The sequence below is a fragment of the Anomalospiza imberbis genome, chromosome 2 (assembly GCF_031753505.1).
Source record: "Anomalospiza imberbis isolate Cuckoo-Finch-1a 21T00152 chromosome 2, ASM3175350v1, whole genome shotgun sequence".
Classification (NCBI taxonomy): Eukaryota; Metazoa; Chordata; class Aves; order Passeriformes; family Viduidae; genus Anomalospiza; species Anomalospiza imberbis.
Window position 1 is genome coordinate 22188078 of NC_089682.1, and position 22517 is coordinate 22210594.

The 22517-nt window shown below is 38.6% G+C and overlaps 1 protein-coding gene across 2 annotated transcripts in view; it reads left to right on the plus strand.

Annotated features, from left to right (window-relative positions):
• The first annotated feature begins 4445 nt into the window (after nt 1–4445).
• NLGN4X (neuroligin 4 X-linked) overlaps nt 4446–22517 on the plus strand; it is a 161581-nt gene continuing 143509 nt past the window's right edge. The window contains exon 1 of one of the 2 annotated variants that reach the window (XM_068180116.1): nt 4446–4841. The gene's annotated coding sequence lies outside the window, so the exon portion shown is untranslated. The remainder of the gene's footprint in view (nt 4842–22517) is intronic. The other variant, XM_068180118.1, reaches the window with a different exon arrangement.

Genomic DNA, 22517 nt, shown 5'->3' on the forward strand with positions numbered 1-22517 from the left:
CATACTTTAGGATGAGAGTTGCTTTTTTGTAACTCGAGCAAAAAAAATTTAAATTATAATTAGTAACCAGGAGCATGAGTTCTCAGCTCACATAAAGGTCAAGATCAAACATACTCCTTTTAAAAATAAAAGTGAGAGTTTAGAGTGAAATACAAGGATGACTCAGTCTGGAAAACCTGCTTTGTAGTAAGAGACTAACAAAACAGAACCTAATTATCTCAACAATAAGAAGGTTAGAAGGCTGGCTAATCATGATCTGTAAAGTATGTAAGCTGAAAGAAGAAGAAGTTATGGAGCCAAAGTGAAGCTGAGTTTTTTAAGACTACAAGCCAGGAATGTGACTTTGAGAGTAAGATTAATTAAGTATTGGTTAAATATACTCAGATATGTAGAATCTGCACAGCAAGAAATATTTACCTTTAAAAAACCCCAAACCACCTCTTTCACTTTAGTTCAACAGTAAGTAAAAGGCTTCATAAAAAACAAAGCAATAACAAAAAAACCCCATAAAATCCCCCCAAAAAACAAAAAGAAATAAAATCAAACCAAAAACCAAACTGATAAAGCACTTGGGCCAAACAATACAAAATATTTCAGTAAATAATTTTAATGGTATTTTTAAGCTTTGTCTTTACACAAGGTGGACCAGAGCCCATCAACTGCTTCCACTTTTCCAGAACTGAAATATTGTGTCTGTTAAAGTCAATGTCTATACCTGCCCCATGTAGTTGAAGGTTGCATCTCAGAAGCTTAGAAGCTTTTTAGTACAAATTCCCATGTTTTGTTCTCTTAAAAACAGGAAATACATGATCTTAATGTGCTATTTTCTATGTCTGTGATATTTTGGGTTTGGACTTTTGTCAGAAGGAGAAAGTGACACTAAAAGTTTTAGTGAAAAACTGCAAGGAGAATGCAATTAGAATGTAACTGAAAAGGCATGTATCATGACAAATACCATATCTTTGGGAAACTCTAGTGATTATTAGTTCTCACAGTACACTACTGTGAAATTACCTCATTGGCCATGCAGGTGAGAATCTACAGTGCATTTTTGATATACCTGGCATGTAGCAGAGCCAGTAGTGCCATGAGCATTTAATTTTACTAAAAATGATTCTGAATTTGAAAATATAGATGTGACTTTTCTGTGTTGTAATTTTGTTATTTTTTGTAATTTTCTTTTAAAATAGTTATCAATGAAGTTTCTCCTTCATGAGCAAACCCTAAGAGAATAAAGAACATAGGAAACAAATTTCTTTCTTGAATGAACTTTTTGAAGTGAGCAACCCAAAACTGAACACAGGATTCAAGGTGTGGACTGATCAGTGCTCAGTACAGGGGCACAATCAATTCCCTAGTACTGCTGGCCATACTCTGAGCAATTCTCAATACACTCTACCCCAAGTCAGTAGTTGTGCATGGAGCTGTTGTAACCCAAGGGTAGGACCCAGCACTTTACCTTATTGAACCTCATACAGCTGGTCTTGGCCCATTGATCATCCTGCCCAGATGCCTCTGCCCAGATGCCTCCACAGAGCCTTCTTACCCTCAAGCAGATCAACGCTCCCACCTAACTTGGTGTCGCCTGCAAACTTACTGAGGATGCATATGATCCCATTATCCAAACCACTGATAAAGATATTAAACACGTCTGGCCAAAATTATGAGCCCTAGGGAACACCACTAGTGACCAGCTGCCAGCTGTATTTAGTTCCATTTAGTTAATATTGAATATGAATTTTTTGGAATGAATAAAAAAAAAAAAAAGAAACAAAATTGAGATGCTCCCCCCTCCCCTTTCCTTCCCTCCTCTCCCTTCTCCATTCGGCAGCTAAGCCCCACACAGCTATTCCCTCACTCCCCACTCAGGATGGGGGGAGAGAATCATAAAGATGAAAGTGAGAAACTCATGGCTTGAGGTAAAGACAGCTTAATAGGTAAAGCAAAAGCTGCACATGCAAGCAAAGCAAAGCAAGGAATTCACTCCCATGGGCAGGCAGGTGTTCAGTCAGGAAAGCCAGGCTTCATCATGCATAGTGGTGAATTTGGAAGACAAACACTCTTAATGTCCTCCCCTTCCTTCTTCTTGCTCCCCAGTTTATATGCTGAGCATGATGCCATACAGTGTGGGAAATCCCTTTGGTGAGTTGGGATCAGCACGTTGCTCTGTCCTCTCTCAGCTCCTTGTGTACCCCCAACCTGCTCCCTGGTGGGGTGGGATAAGGAGCAGAGAAGACCTTGATGCCGTGCAAGTGCTGCTCAGCAATAACTAAATGTTGTGTTATCAACATTGTTTCCAGCACAAAACTAAATCATGGCCCCATACTAGCTACTATGAACAAATTATCCCAGACAAAACCACCAAAACAAGTAAAGTTGGGTTTATAGCAGAATAAAATGCAACCTTGTAAGAAGTGATGGTATTGTATAGCAAGTGGAATTCTTCTCTCTGAATGATTGCTCCTGGAGTCCTGCTTGGAGTTATAAATATGCAGTGGATTGCTGCAGATAAGCCACAGGTTCCAACTGTACATTTAGCTTTTTGAAAGTTGTAAGTGGAGAAATGTACATTCTGCTGTTCTGACCAAACGCCTTTTACTCACATACTTTGATCACAAATTTGTGTACAGTCTATGGAAAGTTTGGTTTCATTGCTGTGCTTTAGAATATTTAAGTCATACTGGCAAATATTAATTGCAAATATTACAGATGATCCTTTGGTAACCTGTAACAAATTGCCTTCTCATAGTACAACACAGGTGGAAGATCATTATTCAGATTAACTAGCACACACTTTAATATCTTCCAAATTAATCTTATAAAATGCATGACATATTCATCAAAATAAAGACTGTCCTGCAAAATTTGGGACAGATGGCAGTGCAAGATGACATCTTTTCTAAATGTGTCAAAATATTCACTCATTCTAGCAATATGATTGGTTGCACATTGTGGGTGCATTATTAAAATAACAAAAGCAGTAAAATTCACTTGCATGAACACCTGCTGCTAGAGTGACTTAATATAAGTAAGTCAAAACATATAATTAAGTAATATAAATGTAGTTACTTCACTGACAAATAAATTAACAGTGGCTATTGCAATTCTTAAAATGTTTTAAGTCAATGAAATACACCTGTATTTAGACTTACAACATTTAAAACCAAAACATACCTTCCTAAATGATACTTAAGGAAGTATCCTTCATACCATATAGCAAAATATAAGAATAGACACACAACAGGCCTACTAACTGTCTGCTAGATCAGATGGTATATATTCCTTTACCACTTGAAACAGCAGAGTATAGAAGTGATTGATAAGCCAAATATCACAGACAATTTAGATTTGAGAATTCAAAGCACTATCTGTTCTCTACTGAGGATCTGACATGGGGGCAGAAACAAAGATTCTAAAAAAGAAGAGCTGCAGATTTTTTTTTTCTTAATTGAAAAATCTCAAAAACTCTGCTTATGGAATCTAATATAACTCTTGTGGAAGGAAATCTCATAAAGGTATGAGTATGATTTTTGTTTCAAATGATGGCAAGATCTTCAAGACCCCCTTGTTTTGTTCTCTGCTCTGTCCACAGCGAAGTCAGGCAATGCTCACCTGTTCTTAATGCATGGTCGTGCACTCCGGACAGTGCTGTTAACTGATTAAGCGAACATGCTGTGGAGTAAAACAAGGTACGTCTGTGGAGGCCTAAGCACATATTTGCTACACCACCCCCAGTCTGAAACTATACGCAGCAATGAACCAGAGACCCTGTGTTGTAGCATGTGGCAACAACCACCGGGCCCCCACGTGACCATCACTTAGCCTAGTGGCTAGCTAACTAAAATATGAACATCAAATAACTGGTCTCCTTATGAAAAAAATAGGAAATCTGTTTAAAATGATTGGGCACAAGGCAAATGTCTGCTTTGCTGTTTTTTTTTTTTTTTTTCCTGGGAGGACAGCGAACAGGAACAAAATGTTTTATTGCTTGTTGTACAATTATGCTGTCAGCTCCACGAAAACGCAGATGGGTGAATATGGTAACAACAGGCTGGTACTGTAGAAACTGCTAGTATAAAGGGTTAACAAAGACTGCACTTGCTGTACATGACCACGGAGAAGAGAGACCGGCCGTGTGAATTGTGTGATCCTCCCGAACACACACACACACAGATAGGGACACCTTCACTCCTCCGTGTGCGCAGTGCCCACCTGTCCAGCCCCCCGGTGCCCGGCCCGGCTCCGCCGGCGCCGCTTCGCGCGGGGATGCGCCGCTCCTTCGCGGGAGGCTGTGGATGGAGATGCGGTTTCTGTAGCGCTGGGCTGGCTGCGGGGAGCCATTGGCTGGCGGCTTTGTGAATTTCATTCAGTTTGGTCCAATAGCGGGAGGAGAGCGCCTGGTACAGCCTGGACCTCTCCCCCCCTCCTCTCTCCCCCCCCCCCCCCATCTCCCTCTCTCTCCCAGCTCGCCTTGCCTTGCAGATCAGTCTCTCCGCGGCTCGGTCTTTCTGCATAGGCAATCACAGCTCCTACTTGCAGACTCAACTCCCTCTCGCACTGATTGCAATGAATTTTCTGCCTGAATGTAGGTCGCTTACAACCGAGAACACGAGTTTCCTTCAAATCCAGTGTTGTTGTCTTTCTTCTTGTTATTTTTAATTTTTCCCCCCTTTCGTGGTCGTTGCATTCCTTTGGAGAAGCCAATCGCATTGGATTCCAAAAAGGAGAGCAGGAACCGTATGTGAATAATCCTGGCTGCATGATAGCCCGAGAGGATTTCCTGAAAGATTCTGGCTGTGTAAAAAAGACCCCTATGCTTCTGCAGCTATCCCAGTATTAAGGTAGGAGTACCGGATTTGCAGTTTGAGTGTTCATTTTCATTTTTTTTCCTGTTGTTTTTTTCTGTTCACCCCCCCTTTTTTTTTTTTTTTTCCCTAGGCGAGGGTGGGGGAAGAGAGGGAGAGGTGTTGCAGTTGGTACTCTGGCAAAGGACGAGCAGTTTGCTGCAGTCGTCTGTGCTTTTACTTTTCCCATCATGATAAAGCGATACTTTCTTTTTGACATTTCTACCATCATACGCGATCTTCTTGTCACATATGCATATTTATGCAGATTTATTTCTTTTTTACCCACTTCGGTCGGTCCCTTATATTCCCCTTGCACCATAATTTGTTTGGAGGCATTTTGCTGCAATCAGCTATTTGGAAAGGCTCTGAGGTTCTGTGTGAGATGTTTACAAAGTAGCTTTGCCTTACAGGGAAATAAACAGGAGAGTGTGGAGGAGAGGAGGGAAAAATATCTGCAGTACAGGCAGAGAAAGAAAGAGCGAAGCCACAGTTTCTTGCAAGCGCGAAGAGGGGCAGGAGCGGTACCTCATGCTCTGTGTGAGCCTGTGGTTTTCAGGGAAACACAAAACCAACACGTAGGGTTTTGGTTAACCACTTTCCTTGCCACCACCACAGCCACGAAAAAGCAAAAAGGGAAAGGGACGGGGACGGGCTGGGGGGGGGGACAAGGGAGGCGGCTGCTCAGAGGAAATCTTGGATCTTCTGGGATTAAGAGGTTCACCCGCTTAAGCTATTCCGTGGTGGGTTTTTCTTCCTCCTTTTCCCCCTCTTTTTTTCCCCCTTTCTTTTCTCCTTCTCCTTTCTTCTTTTTCTTTCTTTATGTCCTTTCCGGGCACGGGTAAAATGCCCGCTTTTGTGATGGGCATGGGCTTCCGCACGTGATGGAGCGGGGACTGGCACTGGGGAGAGCCAGCGTGCGCGGACCTGTGGCGGGGGTGGGGGGCGGCGGGGGAAAAGAAAAGGAGAAAAAAAAGAGACAAGCACCACCACCACTCACCCCACCCCCCCACTCCTTCCCAGCTCGGCAGTAAATCGGCTTCTCTGCAAAGCTGGGGCTGAGGCGGGGGCGGGCAGGCGAGGCGGGGGCTGGCGGCGTGAGGCGGCTCCGCGGCCGCCGTGCTTTGCCCCTTCCCCGCGGGAGAGGCCGTCGGCAGCCCAGCACCGCCCCGGGGAGCGGGGGCGGCCCCGCCGCAGCCGCCCTGAGGGACGGGGCCCGAGCAGCCGCCGTTCCGCCCGCCCCCGCACACATCTCGCGGGCGCGCAGGGTCGGGGCGGGCAGGGCGCGTCCCTGCGGAAGGATGCGGGACACGGGTAGCGAGAGTGGGTCGGGGCGGGTGTCCCGCCGTCGTGCCGGGAGCGGGGCTAAGAATAGATGGCGTCGCGGCCGGGAAACTTGGCCGGTTTGGGCGCGCGGCGTGGGGGGAGAGAAGTTTGCGGGGGACGCGGCGGCAGAGGCGGGGCGCGGCCGCCAGGTGGCGGTGCGGGCCCTTCCAGCCGCGCGCCCGCCGCCCCCCGCGCCGCGGCGCCGCGCGCCCCGCCGCGGGGCCGTCCCGCGCGCGCCGCGCTCCGAGCGCCGCCCGAAGTTGGGGCGCTCGGCGGGCCGGGGCGGGCCGGGGCGGGCCGGGGCGGACGGCGGGCAGAGAGCTCCCCCGGAGGCACTGCCAGGTGCCAGGGACTCGGCCGGGCGGGGAGCCAGGAGGGACGGCAGCACCTGAGCTGTGATTCAGGGTGCCCGTGCCCGGCTGTCCGTCTGCAGCCTCCGTGGAGCTACTGCCTTTCGTAGGGATGGCTGAAACGCACGGCCGAGTTCGGATGTTTGGTATTTGGAGAGAAACCAACACCGCCAGAAAAACCCAAAATATACCCCCTACACCACCCTTGAAAACACACCTTTAGCCTGATGTTTGATCAGTGTTGAAAGCAAGCACTGATAAAATTCTAGTTTGGTTTTAGATTAATAACGTTAAGGACATGTATGCATGTGCTTAGGAGATTAGAATTCAAAGCTTAATTGGAGGAATTTACAGTTATGCCAAAATGGAAATCCCTGCTATTCTTCTCTTCTTAAAACATAAATACATCTGCTAATGCAGATCTCATGTATTAAAGGGTAATATTTTTTCCCATATCACGTGAGACAAAAATTTTTATTAGATGTATAAATCCTCAGCACTAAAGAAATAAACTATTTATCACCTTAAGGAGCAAATATTTCCACTAGTTTTAATTCCTACCAAAGAACACTGCTTTGCATTGTAAAAGTGAACTGATTTCATACATCAAATGAGCCCTGCATTTTACTTTCATTCTAACTGCTCTATATCCTATCTATTAATATCTGTGTCGACTTCTGTATAGGTAGCCTTTATATAGATGTGCATTAAGGCAGGAAATTCCAAGTATTTTTTGCTTATATTGCTGAGTAGAGGGTTGCATGCATTGTCTTATGAATCATATTCCAATGAATCATTATGGTTTGAGAAGCACAAAAACATGTCATGCAGTTTCTGGTTACTCAAAACAGCAAAGTCTATGGTGGCATGTAATTTTCTCAGAATAATAGAAAAATAAATTAATTTTGACATGATATTTATAATTGTGAAATTATTAATCCTTTGTTTATAAATACAGCTATTATTACCCTTTCTCTCTCTTCTCTATTTATATGCCAGTGTATCGTATAGGTCCAATTTTTTTTGGTGCAACCTATTGCAACCTATTGCAACAAGTGCAACCTATTAAGTTGTACCAAATACTAAAACTGAAATTCAGTTTGACATCCAAAATATCTTGGTCTTATATTCAATGAAAAATTAAAAAAAAAAAAATAAATTAGCTCTGAATTAGCTTGCTTCTCAAGAGGACCAAGCTAATTCAGAGCTAATTTTAATTCTTTTTTTTTTTAATTTTTCATTGAATGTAACGGCCCTTAGTTTTGATCTCTACTGGAATACATTAATATAGATAAGAAAATACATTTTCCTCCTTCTGTGTTTCTGGAGGGAATGATTACTCACCCACTATTGTTTTAAAATCCAGCGCTGTGTCACAAAAATGTAGACTGCAAATCCAAAAACTCCCAATGTTTTTTTCTTGATCAGCAAAGCACAGTGATCAGTGTAATTTCTTTTAAAGTCATCACAATGAGAGCGAACAAAAGCAAGCCTCATAGCGTGAACGGAACAGGCCAACTGGATTAAATTAGGACAAGTGATAAAACTGGTAGGTTTACTGGAGATGCTGTGCTAGCCTATATATTTTTTAGTCTTCCAAATACTTTAGCTAATCGCATGTTCTTGGGCAGATCATTCACCTGAAAATGTTTACATTTGATAAATATGTCAATCCTAAGAGCATCCTTCAGCTGGAGACCTGTCATGCAGAGATGAAGGCAAGAGGCAGAAAGAAAACCTATTTAACTGAAGCTTTGTATTAAAAATATTATATAGAAACAAGGATCTTTTTGGCCTTTTTTATTTTTTAACAAAAGATTGGTTCAAGCAACACTCACTGATTGCTACATAGAGGTTTGCACGTTTGTTTTTGACAGGTTCTCAATACAGCCTCCTCTTGGCCTTTCAAACATGCACACTGCTATTTGATGGCTGAATCACACAGTGTAAAGAACAGCTCCACCTGGGTAGGACAGGAATAAGCATCGTGCTATAACCAGCATATAATTTAGTCATTCTGTCGCTTGAAGACTTGTCATCAGGATTCAAGATCTCTTCTGCATGAGTAAATTGGTTAGTTTTGTGCACAGAATTACAAGGCTGGGAGTCTTTACAGAAATACAAATCTAATAAAACATAAACAAAAGCTGCACAAATCAATGTAAGTATCTTATGTCCAGCTGCAGCTATCCTCTGTCACAGTTCAACTCAGGTGCTCTCAAGAAATGTTTGTAAAGCATTTATACTGTGAGCCATTTTGATCCTCATACCTGGCAGGGTTATATTCTCAACTATGTCACCTTTTAATAGTTCTCCACTTCTCAATGTGTTTGTTTTAGTAGTCCCCAGATTGGATTTGAAAGAAAAATAAAAAGCACCAATAAAAAAAACCCAAACACCAACGAGAAAAACCACTTTGCTGTCTAGTGGAGGAAGAGCAAGTAACAAGTTTTATTGGCAATATTCTTGGAAAATTTTTAGCAATGAGGTAAAACACAATGGTAATAAACTTTTCTCAACTTGGATATAAGGGTAGAGAATAGAAAACTGAAAGATACAATTTATAGACAGCCAGCAGTGGTTGAATTTAAAAAGTAGGAAATTCTGGAAATGTTTCCAGCAAGCTCAGCCCTCTTTAAGCTCATCCCCCCATGTAAATAAATGGGGATGAATTTTGACCTTAAAAATAAGCTGTATGTGAAGCAGGGTTACTTTATGGCTTGCATGCATAGCTGACATGAGAGACTGAATAGAAGCAGCCCCTGTAGAACACTGTCTTATCCTGTGAGATCTGCACTAGGGCTTTACCAGTGTCACGACTAATTCAAACCGAATGCATTACCACATGCTGGAACAATCCCTAGCTAGGAATGCTCAGATTTGTACTGTAATAATCTAAGAATAAATTGTAGTCGCTGATGTCACAATGTATGATTCTTCTGCGCTGAGCCCACACACCACTCATTGTCATAGGACGTATTTCAGTAAGTGTATACCACTGGCAAGCTCCAGTGGAGGGCAAGGATTTTCCATGCTTGTCTATCTTCTGTTATTTATGTGCTGACTGAGATTTGCAACTTGATGGGGAGGTAAGCTTTGAAAATGAGTGGCACTCTCACTGACTCTGCAGTTACTGTTACAATTTCATATATAGTATGAATATAAATAGAAATTTGTATTTACTTCTGTATTAATTTATTTTGAAATAAATTAAAAGTACTTTTGAGATTTAGTTACACAGATCATAAAGCCCCTTTAATGTTTCACCATAACAGATGACATTAAATAATACTGGCATGATTTGATGGTAGCAAACTTCCATCTAGCAGTATTTTTCAGATTTGCATCTGTTCCATGCAGGGGACAAAACAAGATAGACCACGGCTTCTCTGTTCAGACAGTCCAGAGGGAAGACTTTTCCTTTGTCCTCCAGCTGGAAGTAGTCATTGCCAATTAGGATAGGTCTAGGACAGCCAGAAATGAAAGAGGACAATCATGAATAGGATTTCTGACCCAAAGTGTTAATTGAAGTGGTCTAATGGCTTGATTGTTTTGAAAATTGCTGTTACTGTAGTGTCTGTATGGGCTACGGTCTCAGTAGAGACCTAGAAGGAAGAGATTTTCAAGCTCTGCAGTAGTGTTGCTGTCAGGTTAATAATGGCCTTTCCAGGACTGACCAGTGATCTTAGTCAGTGCCATCATGTGGTGATCTTGTGATATTGTTGTCAGACATAGCTGGGTTAGTGATCAAGTTTATTGAAGTGTTAACATCACTTTGGACCCTTAGTGAGAAGATATGCAGTTTAATGCCAACAATTCTTTCAATAATCTGTTTAGAGAAATAGCATGGGGAGAGCTCAAATAAATTAGTTATATTTTCTGTAACTGGATTTATTTTACAGTTTTAAACTCTGGTAGAAAGTAAGTTAACAGACTTCAATAAATCTCCTGCTTGGTATGTATTTTTGCTCCAAAACAGATTTTGCAGTGATTATCTCCAAATATCTATTTGTTCTATTCCAATAAACAAATACTATATTATTCATCACATTTTGACTTCTGATATATAAAAGCCTTGCTTCGTATCCATCCAAATGTAATAAAACCAGGATAAAGCTGATAGCCTCTTTTGAAATAAAATAATTTTGAATCAAGTCAGATTTCTATTGTTTATTCATATATCTTTTTTTTGTACTGATTTTTGTGGTACTGATTTTAGACTTAAATTTTGCATAAATCTTATGCTTGGAAGTAGACGTGCCAGACAGTTTTTCTCCTCTTAATAAAGTTTTTTGCAGACACTACAAAGAACTCTGCAATTAAAAAGAACAGGGGTTAACTCAACAATTATTAGTAGGTTTATTATACAACTAAAAATTATTTCTCTGAAAATAAATAAGCTTTTTTTCCCCCACCCTTTCTCTTTATTTCTTTACTTACTTTATGCCAACATATATATAATTTATCACTTATATGTCACTTAGCCATGAAATACCTCTTCTGTGTACTTGGTCATATACAGAACAAATTACCTTGAAATTGTATAACAAATATGTTTATTCTTTGAGATATGATTCTTTCTTTTCTGATATATTGTGAATGTCTTCCACACATATCTTTTCAAATAAACAAAATTAATGTATTCTTCATGTAGAACACCATATAAGATATAAGCCATATGCTCTCTAATGTACAATACATTTTCACTCATTTTCTTACTGGACATAGCATAAACCATTAACATTAAAAGACCTGTGCAACAGGCTCAAGATCAATGGACCATTGACAGATTAGTGTCATGCAATGAGGTCTGTTGGATTCAGTGTAAAGATACTTGTTAAGTTTAAGAGGCTTTTGGTCAGGTTCTGGGAGAAAGTAATATTTGGATAAAATGGTATGGAATATTTCCATAGAGCTGGCAACATCATATATAATGCTTAAAATTTTTCTCCCAACTTCCCATTAACTTCTGCTAATGAAATTGCCTTCAAACCTGTGTTTGAAAAATAAAAAAGAAAGCACAGGCTCTGAAAAATAATGCATCTCCATCCCTTCCTTGAAGAGCTTGTTATAAGCATGGATGATTATGCACACTAAAAGAGTATGCTAGATGATACAGGACCATGTTTTCTCGACTCATGTTTTATTGGTGACTGTGTTTATAAAGACAAATGGTTATACAGACTCGGTTCCATCTGTGATTTCTTTCTGAAGTTTCTTGGATTTGCTTGTCAAAGGAACTGGGCGTGTGTTAGATGGAGTATTCACATCCAGTCTGTTCACCTTGTGATTCAGTTATCTCATTAGTTGTGGTGGTGCTCAAGTTTTTGCCAACTCTCCAAACTAGCATTTTAACACTGGTAAATGATTCTCCTGGATGTTCAATTGCAATATTTTTGGATCATAAATTTCAGTATTATTTTATAGGTGGTTCGTGACAAAAAAAAAAAAGGGGCAAAAATCCTCTCCTGGATTCCAGAAGAACTATGCAAGCGGTGAAACCCATGTAAATCTTTGGTACATCTGCCATTGCCAAAACTCTCTAACATTTATTAATTGGTAGGAATGTACTTGGATTTCATGGGATGTCTTAGGCAAAAAATGGAAAAATATTATATCAACACCTAGAGGAAGTAGCTAGTGAGTTGTTGCTCTATGAAATGTACCCTTCACCCAAATGTTAGATGACTTCAGGAAAGCAGTCATCAATCATAGTGTTTCTTCTCAGTTAGATATGTAGTTACTGATTGGTTTGCTATAGTTTCCCAATCCAATTATATTTCTACCAATAATGTAATTATTATTATGTCTGCCTACTGCATTTTATATCATCTACATGAAAGCAAAGATAAGTTCTCAGTACACAATGGTGTGAGGGGAAGTAGAACTTCCTGCAAATTATACACAGCTGGACAGATGAGCTGTGGTGCCTGAGGTTGTGAATTTGTATTAACACAGCCAGCAGTAGGTCTGCTTCTTGAATTAGAAATGTTCAGTGTGTGTAGTTTTCAAATGTGCAGGTGGTGAATCTGGGGACAGATGATGTAGATCCAGTGGTTTTCACAGATTAAATAATAGCAGTTGGCATAACTGGAAATTAGTCATGGAGCTGGATGAGAGAGCTAGCGTGTTAATTTCATGCTCACTGTGATAATATTTGATTTAGTTCAGGTACACAAGTTACAGTGCAGGTGGACTTACTGCTTAAATCTAAAGAGTTTAACAGTTATTAAGAAAATACATTGCTTTCTTTAATCCTACATTTATTATGTCTTTCTTTTTGTCAAGGTCTTCTAGTTAAGTGTGAGTTACATTTTTTTGAAGACAAATGCTTCTTGTTTCTATTGGTTTGATGTCATTTTTACATAGAGATGTTTCAAATACAGCATATTAGGAGTATAGAATGCAGGCCACCTGGCAATTACCTTAAAAAAAAAAAAAAAAAAAAAAAACCCCAAAAAAAAACTTTTGCCATTACTCTTACACCAAGTTGTTACGGTCCTAGAGAGGCATGGAAGCAGAAGCAAAAGGTCCTCTCTAGAACAGTTGGCTGACCCTCTTTTGTGCTGTAGAGTAGCAAATGTGTATTTATTCTTGTAATTTTCAATCTGTATTTTCTTTTTCCTGTTGGCTTTGGAAATAAGATGTTCTAGTGAATTTTCCTCTTGTCCAAATCTGTCATGTCTATAAAAGTTTTAGCTTGAGAAAACTGAAATTAAGAGCATATAGTTAGAATATTTTATTTTATCTTTCTTCTTTTTCTGCAAGTTTTCGTTGTTGTTGTTTGTTTTTCTTTTTCTGTAACTTTTTAATTTGCCCTAACATCCCAGAGCCTGTGAAATGTTTTCCACTCATGACATGATAAAGGTGTAATATGATGACCAATAGGATGACCAATAAAGTGGAAACTCCATTAACTCTTGGGTGTTTTGCATTAACAGTTCTCGTATGCTGAGTTTGAGTGTCTTTTTGTGAAGGATTTCTTCTTCTGGCAATGAAAATTATATTAGCTATGCAGAACTTACACTAGCAATGCTGTAGAAAGGACAGGAGATGGGAGCAAGCAGTTGAAATAGTGTCAGTGTGTTGAATTCTTTTAGCAATTAAATACATAAGATTGGAAAGCTAAATAAGCCTTGCATTTTGTATATAAGTAAATGATCACTGGATAATAACACTTCACGGAAACATCTTTCTGTGGCAGATTTCATTTTCTGATTGCCCCTGGAGAATGGTCATTTGGTGAGCCTTGATAATTCACTGCTTCCTGAAATCAGTTAGGGATGGTTTATTCAAGAGGAAACAAAATGTGTAAATAGGAGAAGATACTGTCTGGAGCCTGAGACTTCAATAAAGATGATGGAGAAATGGCAGTTCCATTTTGGGAGACAATAAATGGGTTTCTTAAGAGCAGTGATAGCACTTGTAACTTGCTTCTAGCTCTTAAGGCCTGAAAGCTAAGCACTAAGCATATTCATGTCTAAGATGAGGAGATTGCATATTCCAGTTCTTACCTTCTCCATGAAAGATGAGGATGCTTCCTAAATGGTCTAGCCCCTGCCTCTCTTACTCATCATCCCCAGCATGTTGGGGTGTTTTCCTTCTCTTTCTTATTACTGCCTCAAGAGGCCCATCCTAGTCAGAGTCTGTAAACAGACACTGAGTTGCAGACAGATGACCAGTTTCAAAGGAAGGTTATAACATGATTAACTTCCACAGAAAAAGAACATGATGACACACAAGGATGGTAGACACAGAAGAGCATAGAGAGTACAGTAGTAGTAGGAATGGCATTTCACATACTGTGTTCCATACTTTAGAGAATTTAAACCAGCCGGATATAAATCAAGTTGGATTTACAACAGGAGCTGATGCTTCTGAGCATGAGGGTTTAGTTTATTTTGAGGGGGTACAATGTACCTTGACCAGTAAGGTCAAAAGTACAAGTACATTTGTACTTTGTAAAAGTACAAATTTTAATATCATCATGCCTCAGTACAAATCTAGATTGTATGCTTTGAAGTTGAGTCTGTTTTCTTCTGAATAATATTTTAAATTTTTTTGTCCTAATAAAGTATTTATATAAAGTAGTTATTGGTATCATCACTGAATATATTTTTAGTTAGGAATATTTGCTTGTTTGATTTTCTTTAAGCTGTTTGTCCCAAGAATCATGAAAACTCATCTTTTTGTGTCATTTCAAATGCTTGGGTTTTTGGAGTGTTGGATTGTTTTGCTGTGTTTTGTTGAGGTTTTTTGTGGGAGGTTGGAGTGGGTTTGTTTGTTTGGGGTTTTTTGGTTTGGGTTTTTTTTTTTTTTTTTTTTTGGTTTTCATGTCCTTTTTTTTATTTTTGTCTGTGTACTTTTGCTTGAGTTTTTTTCCCCTCACATGCCAAATTTTACTACTAACTTGCAGTTTTTCAGAGAAATAAGATTTGCAGAGAAGTGCATAAAGAATGTGAAGAAATTTACCTGGGATAATATAAAGGCAGGCTTAACAAACTGTGGGTTTTAATGGTTCTGTCACTGGTGCATGGGGGTGAGGGAAAGAAAATTAGAGTAAAATGTGTCTTCATCCTACTCATATACATCACTTAAAGATATTAATGTAATAGTTGATAAAGACCATGCAGTTGCTGCTTAACCATTATTTTGCATCTAAGTTATATTCCATAGTTACAAAACTTTTTTCTGTTAACATTTTAAAACAGAATTTATATACTTTGCTTAGCTAAAAATTTGCTAAGAAATAAAGCAGACGGAAGAAAGCAATTTTTCCTCAGAGGTTGAAGAGTGCTAGCTTTTCATGTTCTGAACAAGCAACCTTCCCCTCTTTATATAAATGGACATATTGCATACAACAGCAATTTTGAGAGCAGTTTTTCTTTGCTTGCTGTGAACTGTATAGTTAAAAGATTACAAGCATGACTAAGATTTCATTAACACTGTTTTTGCATTGGTTTGTACCACTGCTTTCAATGACACTGTGCCTAATATCTGAGTGTCTAGAAGTATTTACTGCTTAAAAAAGGATAGACAGGTTCCAGGATTTCCTTCTCCTTTTGCAGCTAATATCTCATCATTTAATGTATTGATTTGGCAGAGGTCTCTTTTCAGCTAAGAAGAACTTGTTCTCTGTGGAGTAAATTGTTTACCAGCCAGCTATATGTGTTTGCCTTAGCAAATCTGAGTGAAATGGTCCATCACAAATTCATGTAACTGCATTAACCTTCTTGACATTGTGACTCTGAAAAGTTAAGATGAGGATAGAGGTGAATGATAGGAGACGGTGAAAATGAAAATGGTGCACATTTTACTGTGTGTAAATAGGCTTAGAACTTAAGTGATTTTTATCTTTTAAATTTATCTTTTAAATTTATTTGTCCCCTTTAGATGATTCTTGTTAAACAGGAAGAGTATGTTTTATCAGAATTTTAGTTCTTAATCCACACTAATTTCTAGTATGTACTCAGATTTTATATTTAGATGGGCAGAAGTTGAAGGTACAGAAGGAAGAAAATGGATGGAAAAAACTTAATCACAACATTTTTATTACTTTACACCGATTTCTTTTTCTGCTCTGACATGTACCAGGATTGATTATTTATAGTACATACTTTCTATGAATAAATAAGCACTGAATTTTCTATAAGAAGATATCTCAGACTAGAAGTAGTTTTCTAGAGAAGATTAATAAAAATATGCCTGAAGAATTCAACTTTGTAGAACAATATATTGCCTTAATTTGCAAAAACATACAAAATATTCCACTAAAAAAAAACTGGATGAAGAATCTAGACTTTGCTAGACTGTTACATACTGTCCAGAGTCTTTCATATATGTTGAGAATAGTTTGGGGGAGGGTGGAAAGAAACAAAGGAATGACTTTATAATTTATTTTTGTTTCTTTTTTCTTTCTTTGTTTAGATTGTATTTGGCTAATGTACTGCCTAAGGGAAAACAGATTTCAGATATCTAGACTGATAACCTGCAACACCGCTCAATCTTACTTCAGAAATGCACAAAATGGCCACTTTAGGGAAGGAGAGGTGAAGGTGAAGATTTGTGTCTAGCCCAAATACAGAATCAGAATATAGCTCCAGCACTTAGACTGGGAAATGTCTCTGTGTTCTCTGACCTGGATGTAACTGAAGTCATGCTAGGAATCACTCTCGCTAATCCACTGTGATTTTGAAAATAGTAAGTTCATGGACTGCCATGATGTGGCATGTACAGAACAACCAGGGGATCAGGCACAGCCAGCATGGGTTTAGGAAAGGTAGGTCCTGCTTGACCAGTGTGGTTTCCTTTGAGGACCAGCTTACCTGCCTAGTGGATGAGGGAAATGCTGTTGTCTGCCTGGATTTCAGTAAAGCCTTTGACACCATCTCCCCCAGCATTCTCCCAGAGGAACTGGCAGTCCATGTCTTCGACAGGTGCACTCTTGGCTGGGTTGAAAAATGGCTGGATGGCTGGATCCAGAGAGGGCTGGTGGGTGGAGTTACACTGAGCTGTCAGCTGGCCACAAGTGGTATTCCTGAGGGCTCAGTGCTGGGGCCAGTCCTATTTCATATCTTTATCAATGATCAAGTGCATTCTTAGAAGTTTGCAGAGGACAGCAGGTTGTGTGGGAGTTTTGATCTGCTGGAGGGTAGGAAGGCTCTGCAGAGGGATCTGGACAGCATGAATCGATGGGGCAATGCCAACTTTATGAGGTGCAGTAAGATGAAGTTCCACGTCCTGCACTTCAGCCATAACAACGCCATGTGGGGTTTCAGCCCAGAAACATAGGAGAGATTTTTCATTCTAGATTTTCATCTGTATTATTACACAAAGGGTGTTCATTTCGATTGAAGTATGGTAATTTTTAGGTTCAAGTGTTACATGTCTATGCACTACATATGAGGCTTCTGTAGTGTAAAGTAAAAGTCTACAAAACAAAAGGTAAGGAAAGCTGAAGCAGGAGGGTGGACAAGAGAGGAACCATTCTGACTGTATTGATGGTACTTCCCACAAGTACCTACCATACAACACTATTGGGATTTGCTGTTGCAGGGCTGTCATAATAACAACACAAGACCTTAAGTGTGAGAACATCAAGGGAAAAAGAGAAATGATGTTATGGAGAGCTTGGGAAAACACTGCTTCAGTGGCTTAGATGATAGCTTGCAGGGCTGTGAATTGCAGACCCTTGACATTACTGAGGTTGAGATACTAATTTACTCAAGGCAAAATATGATTTAACAGCATTCATGAATGAAAAGCTTTTATTGGATCACTTAAACTTAACATCAGAGATATAAAAATTAGGATCATTCAGGCATAACTTAGAACTTTTGCCTGGATACTTTCTTTTTCTCAAAAAGAAAGAGTATAGAGAATTCTAAGGGTATTTTTGTTTGTCTTTACCTTGCTTTAGGTAAAGACATAGTGTATCAGTAAATACCTTCATTTTTAAGCTGTATAGTGATCTTTTAAAATGAAGCCCCATAATTAACTTCATGTTTTACTATATTCATCAAAACGGACAAGTACTTTTTTGTACACTGTTTGGAAGTTCTAGGTGACTTTGTATCTCTTTATAACTTCTATTATTTCATAATGGATCCTTTGGAAGGAAGGATGTCCTCTCTTCCTAAGACTACATCATTTATCAAACAGTAATTGCCATGGTGCATTTAGATGTACTATGACTTTGTAAATCATCACAGGAATTGCCTGATATCCACATTACCCAATGCCTCAAGGTATTCCAAAATACAAAATCTAGCCACAGGCATTAACAACACACACAGTGATTGCTGTCATATTTTGGTGCTGTTCCCAGAAATGCCACATTCAGAAGGTTGTACTTTGAGGAATGATGCTGCATAATCAGCTGGCTAAATTCATTAGAAGCTGAGGTACCACAACAGGGAGTACAATGTTATCCTTGATGATCTTGGCTTTTGTGGTGGCAAACAGCAATACCCACAGAATTTCTTGATCTGGTTACCAACTGATTCAGTCTTTCAAACTATTCCCAGCACTGGCAATTGTTTTTTCACCACATCTTTTAGCTTAGCTGTAGTTTTCTTTCCTGAGAAAGCATTGAAAAAATGCAGAAGTTCCTCAATAGTCCAGGTAACTACTTTGGACAATAAGATCAGTTTTCAGTGGCTGAATGTCAGGTTTATTATTCTTAGGTCTTGGCTGATACAAACTGAAGAAGCTGAGAAATTGTGACTGTTAATTCTGGACTATTCTGCTGTAAGAAATAGGGAAAAACACACAACCACCACCACCCGAAAGAAAAAAAAAAACAACAAAACCCCTTCTTTTACCATATGCCTAACTCATTAGGAGTTGATGAAAAATCCTTACAGGGTTGCTACTCTCTTTCCCAATGTGAACTGTATATGTTCAGTAAGGCCATGTTTAAAGTTTTTTTGTCAAATATCTACTGAATATATTGCACAAACTAGAAGAACTAGAGAGGAATGCATTTTAGTTTTAGTCCACATATTCTAGATAATCAATTCATATTCACATGTACTGAGCTTTATGACAAAAACTTCACACTTTTTTTCCACAGCTGGTTCAATGAAGACGGCTTTGGTGAGGCACCAACAACCTCTGGATTTCAGTGATTTTCCTACTAATAGATGAGCATCTTTCTCTCAAAGATGTCTTTATCAGATCAGTGAGGACTCCAGAGCTTTTTACTTCTTGCTAGTATATATATGTATATGTATAACTTAATATATACTATTTAGCTCAGATGCCACTGAAAACCATAGTTTTGAATCTCTTGGAAATGCTGTGGGTTTTGGTTTTCACTATGGAAAAATATAACTAAAGTTATTTTTTACTCATCCTTCAATTTTGCCAGATACTTACCAGATTAATTGTCTAGTAGGATCGTCAAAAGTATATGCAGAAAATTTTTCTGAAGTTTTTAAGGAAAGACCTTGCTTGAGTCCCTGTGGGTTGGTTCATCCTGCATACCAGAAATTTGTTTTCAAATTAAGACAGTCATGTGCAAATTAGTTATTTTAGGCGCTCAATGCAATTTACAGGAATAATTTAGATTTTTGGGATCCAATTAACCTTTTTTAAGGTTTTCTTCAGAATGAGATTAAGTGCTTGTGATTAATGAATAAATGAATTTGAGTGGGTGAAACCAGATCTTGGTCTGTTTACATTGTTCCAGAGACAGTTGCCTTTCCTGTCCTAAGGCCTGTCTGAGACACCCATATTATTGGTGAAGCAAAGGTCCCTTACAATTTATTCCTTTATTGTTATTTCTGTTTATGTAAAGTTACAGGTCTTGTTTTAAGATAAAGGACTCCTCTTTTCATGGCTTGCAGTTCTTGATGTTTGAATACCTGCGTCATTCTCAAATACATTTTCCTGATGAAGCTGTGGGATTGTTGGGTGTCTGATATGCTTGAGTGCCACTGATAGTCCAGGATCTAGCCTTAATTTTAGGTTATTACTGTACCTATCAGAGGCCTGAATCATTTGATGAGTTCCTTTCTGAACTTTTGCATGCTAGCACATTTGTCAGGTTTTCGTGGGTTATTGGTGTCAAAAAATGTCATTGTTCTATCCAGCACTGTCATTCAGTGGTTTTAGTTGTACGTAAAAAATATCAACTACTCATTTTTGATGTATGCAAATTGTTATGTGTGAAAGAAATAGAGTATTTTATATGCTGATTACCATCAAGTATGTTCTGTGTGAGACATCCTTTTGAAGAAATGTGTGGAGGAGTTTTACAGGATTTTCAATTATTCTGAATGTAAAAGGGGTGAAAGAAAATACAAGGGGTATAGCATCTATTTGAAATAATTATAATAGATATGTTTTACTGTGGCTGAGTTTAAGGACTCAGACTGTCATCCCTTATTCCTTTGGATGTTTTGATAAGCAGAAAACAGTGGAGATGTGTCTGATTTTTTTGGGACTAGTGAAATGCAATGTAGAATACTTACATTTAAAGGACTAAGTTCACAATATAATCGCTGGAAACTTCATATGTATTTCATAAGGAAAAACTCCACGTGTTGCCTGCTTAAATGTGTTTAACACAAGACATAAAAATTAAACTTCCAAAAGCAGCAACAAAACCAGCAGCTTTCATTTCTAGCTAACAATGAATATTTTAAACCCCCTACTCTTTTAGGAATTATGAATTGCCGTATGAAAATTTGGAAGCGGAAGACTAGCTTCATTATTTATAATAATAGGTGAGCACATTATGTAATTCTAATGACGAATAATTCTGTTTCAATATTTAACTGAAGTATTCCAATGAAGGGAATAGCTAATATAGTGGTTGTTGCAGCACAGGTCTCTCCATTCAGAAGCACCTTTTAATATTTCTCACATGAAAAAGGTTTAAGAATTAGACATATATGGATTTATTTTTTTTAAATTTAAACTCATGTTAAAAAAACATTTTTCAAATGAAAAATTTTCAGGTTCTAATAAAAATAGAATTTGTGCATGTATATGTTCAAGTATTCTTCAATTCATGTCAATGTTTGGTGCTTTTTATTGTCTAAAAAAGACTGCATGTGTCCACTTGGCAATCTTGATGACCTTAATGTAGACCTTTTTTTTAATGAGTGATTTTAAAAAAATGAAAGAAATGCAAACTTAAATTCTTTTAAAAATGAAATAAAGATAATCTGTAATGTTCTTTTACTGTGAACAACTCTCACTTGAATACCCTCTAGGGGAGGGTTTTTTTGAGGGCATCCATTGCAGGTGGATTCTTGAGTGAAATACTAGCATTTTTTCAGGGGCCAGTAATCAGATAATGATAATCCCTGTTCACAGTTGGAAGTGCTTATATGGCAAGAATCTAATTTCAAAAGCTCATGAGCTGTGTTTTCTACAAAGTTTTTTTTTCTTGATATCTTAAGTTAATTTTCAACTCCTGAGACTATTATTAAAAAAAATTAACTAATTCAAAGTAAAAAGCTCTACTTAAAGACTTCTATAAGTGTTAAGAGCTGTATTTTAAAACAACAAGCATTTGCTCTGATATCCTGTTGTTTACCAAGGAAATATAAAAATTAAATTATTAACTAAAATCCGATGATGACTACAGTGCAACAGGTATTTATCACATACCAATCTATGAGTCTCAATTGCATTTTAGACATGTGAATAGGAAAAAAAAAGAGAAAGAACTGCAATCTGCAATGCTTTTGTGTTTGCAATTCAAATGATATATTACTGGAAGATTTATTTTATTTGTAGAAACTTCATATTGTTATTTGCATTCAGAATACCTTTGTTAGCATATTTACCTATGGTTGGAAATTTTTTTATACATTAGGGAATTATTGTTGAAAAATTGTTGAAAACATACACAACATTTAGTGTTTGCGGTACTGGAAAAACAAGGATTTTATTGCTGCATGGGTTTGTCACGAAAAGGGTCTTTTGAGCTATTTTTCAAAACTTTTGAACATCAGGCTACTAAGGTGATGCCTGGTGTGAGCTTATACTTTGTCATTGTCCATCCAACTTCTAACTTCTGCACACGTGTTTCAGGAGTCTGTGTGTACTCAGAGGAGTATTTCTACAAATATTTTAAAGCACTGTGCAACAACTCCAAATTACTGGATCAGTACACATCCTCACAGTGACATGACAGTGCTGTTCAGCCCTTCAGAGGCTGGTGCTTTGCTCAGGCAGAAAGTCCTCTGGGACCTGAACCATGGTCTTTGCAGAGTACAACAATGCAATATGCGACCTACCAGTTGGGTCAGAGTTAGCTTTGTTTCACTGTGAGACTCAGGGTGTATCAGCACTTCCTAGAGCTTTTTGAGGTAAAATTTGTCTTGTAGTTTGCAAAGTGACAGCAGTTTTGTGTTTGTGGAAGAGGCTTTTAAATTATGTTTCGCTTTAATGCTCTGCTTGAGACTTTGTGATTGTTATTGCTGTCACAACCATGCTCTGATTTATAATTTTCCAGTAGCAGCTACCAGCTTTTGTCAGA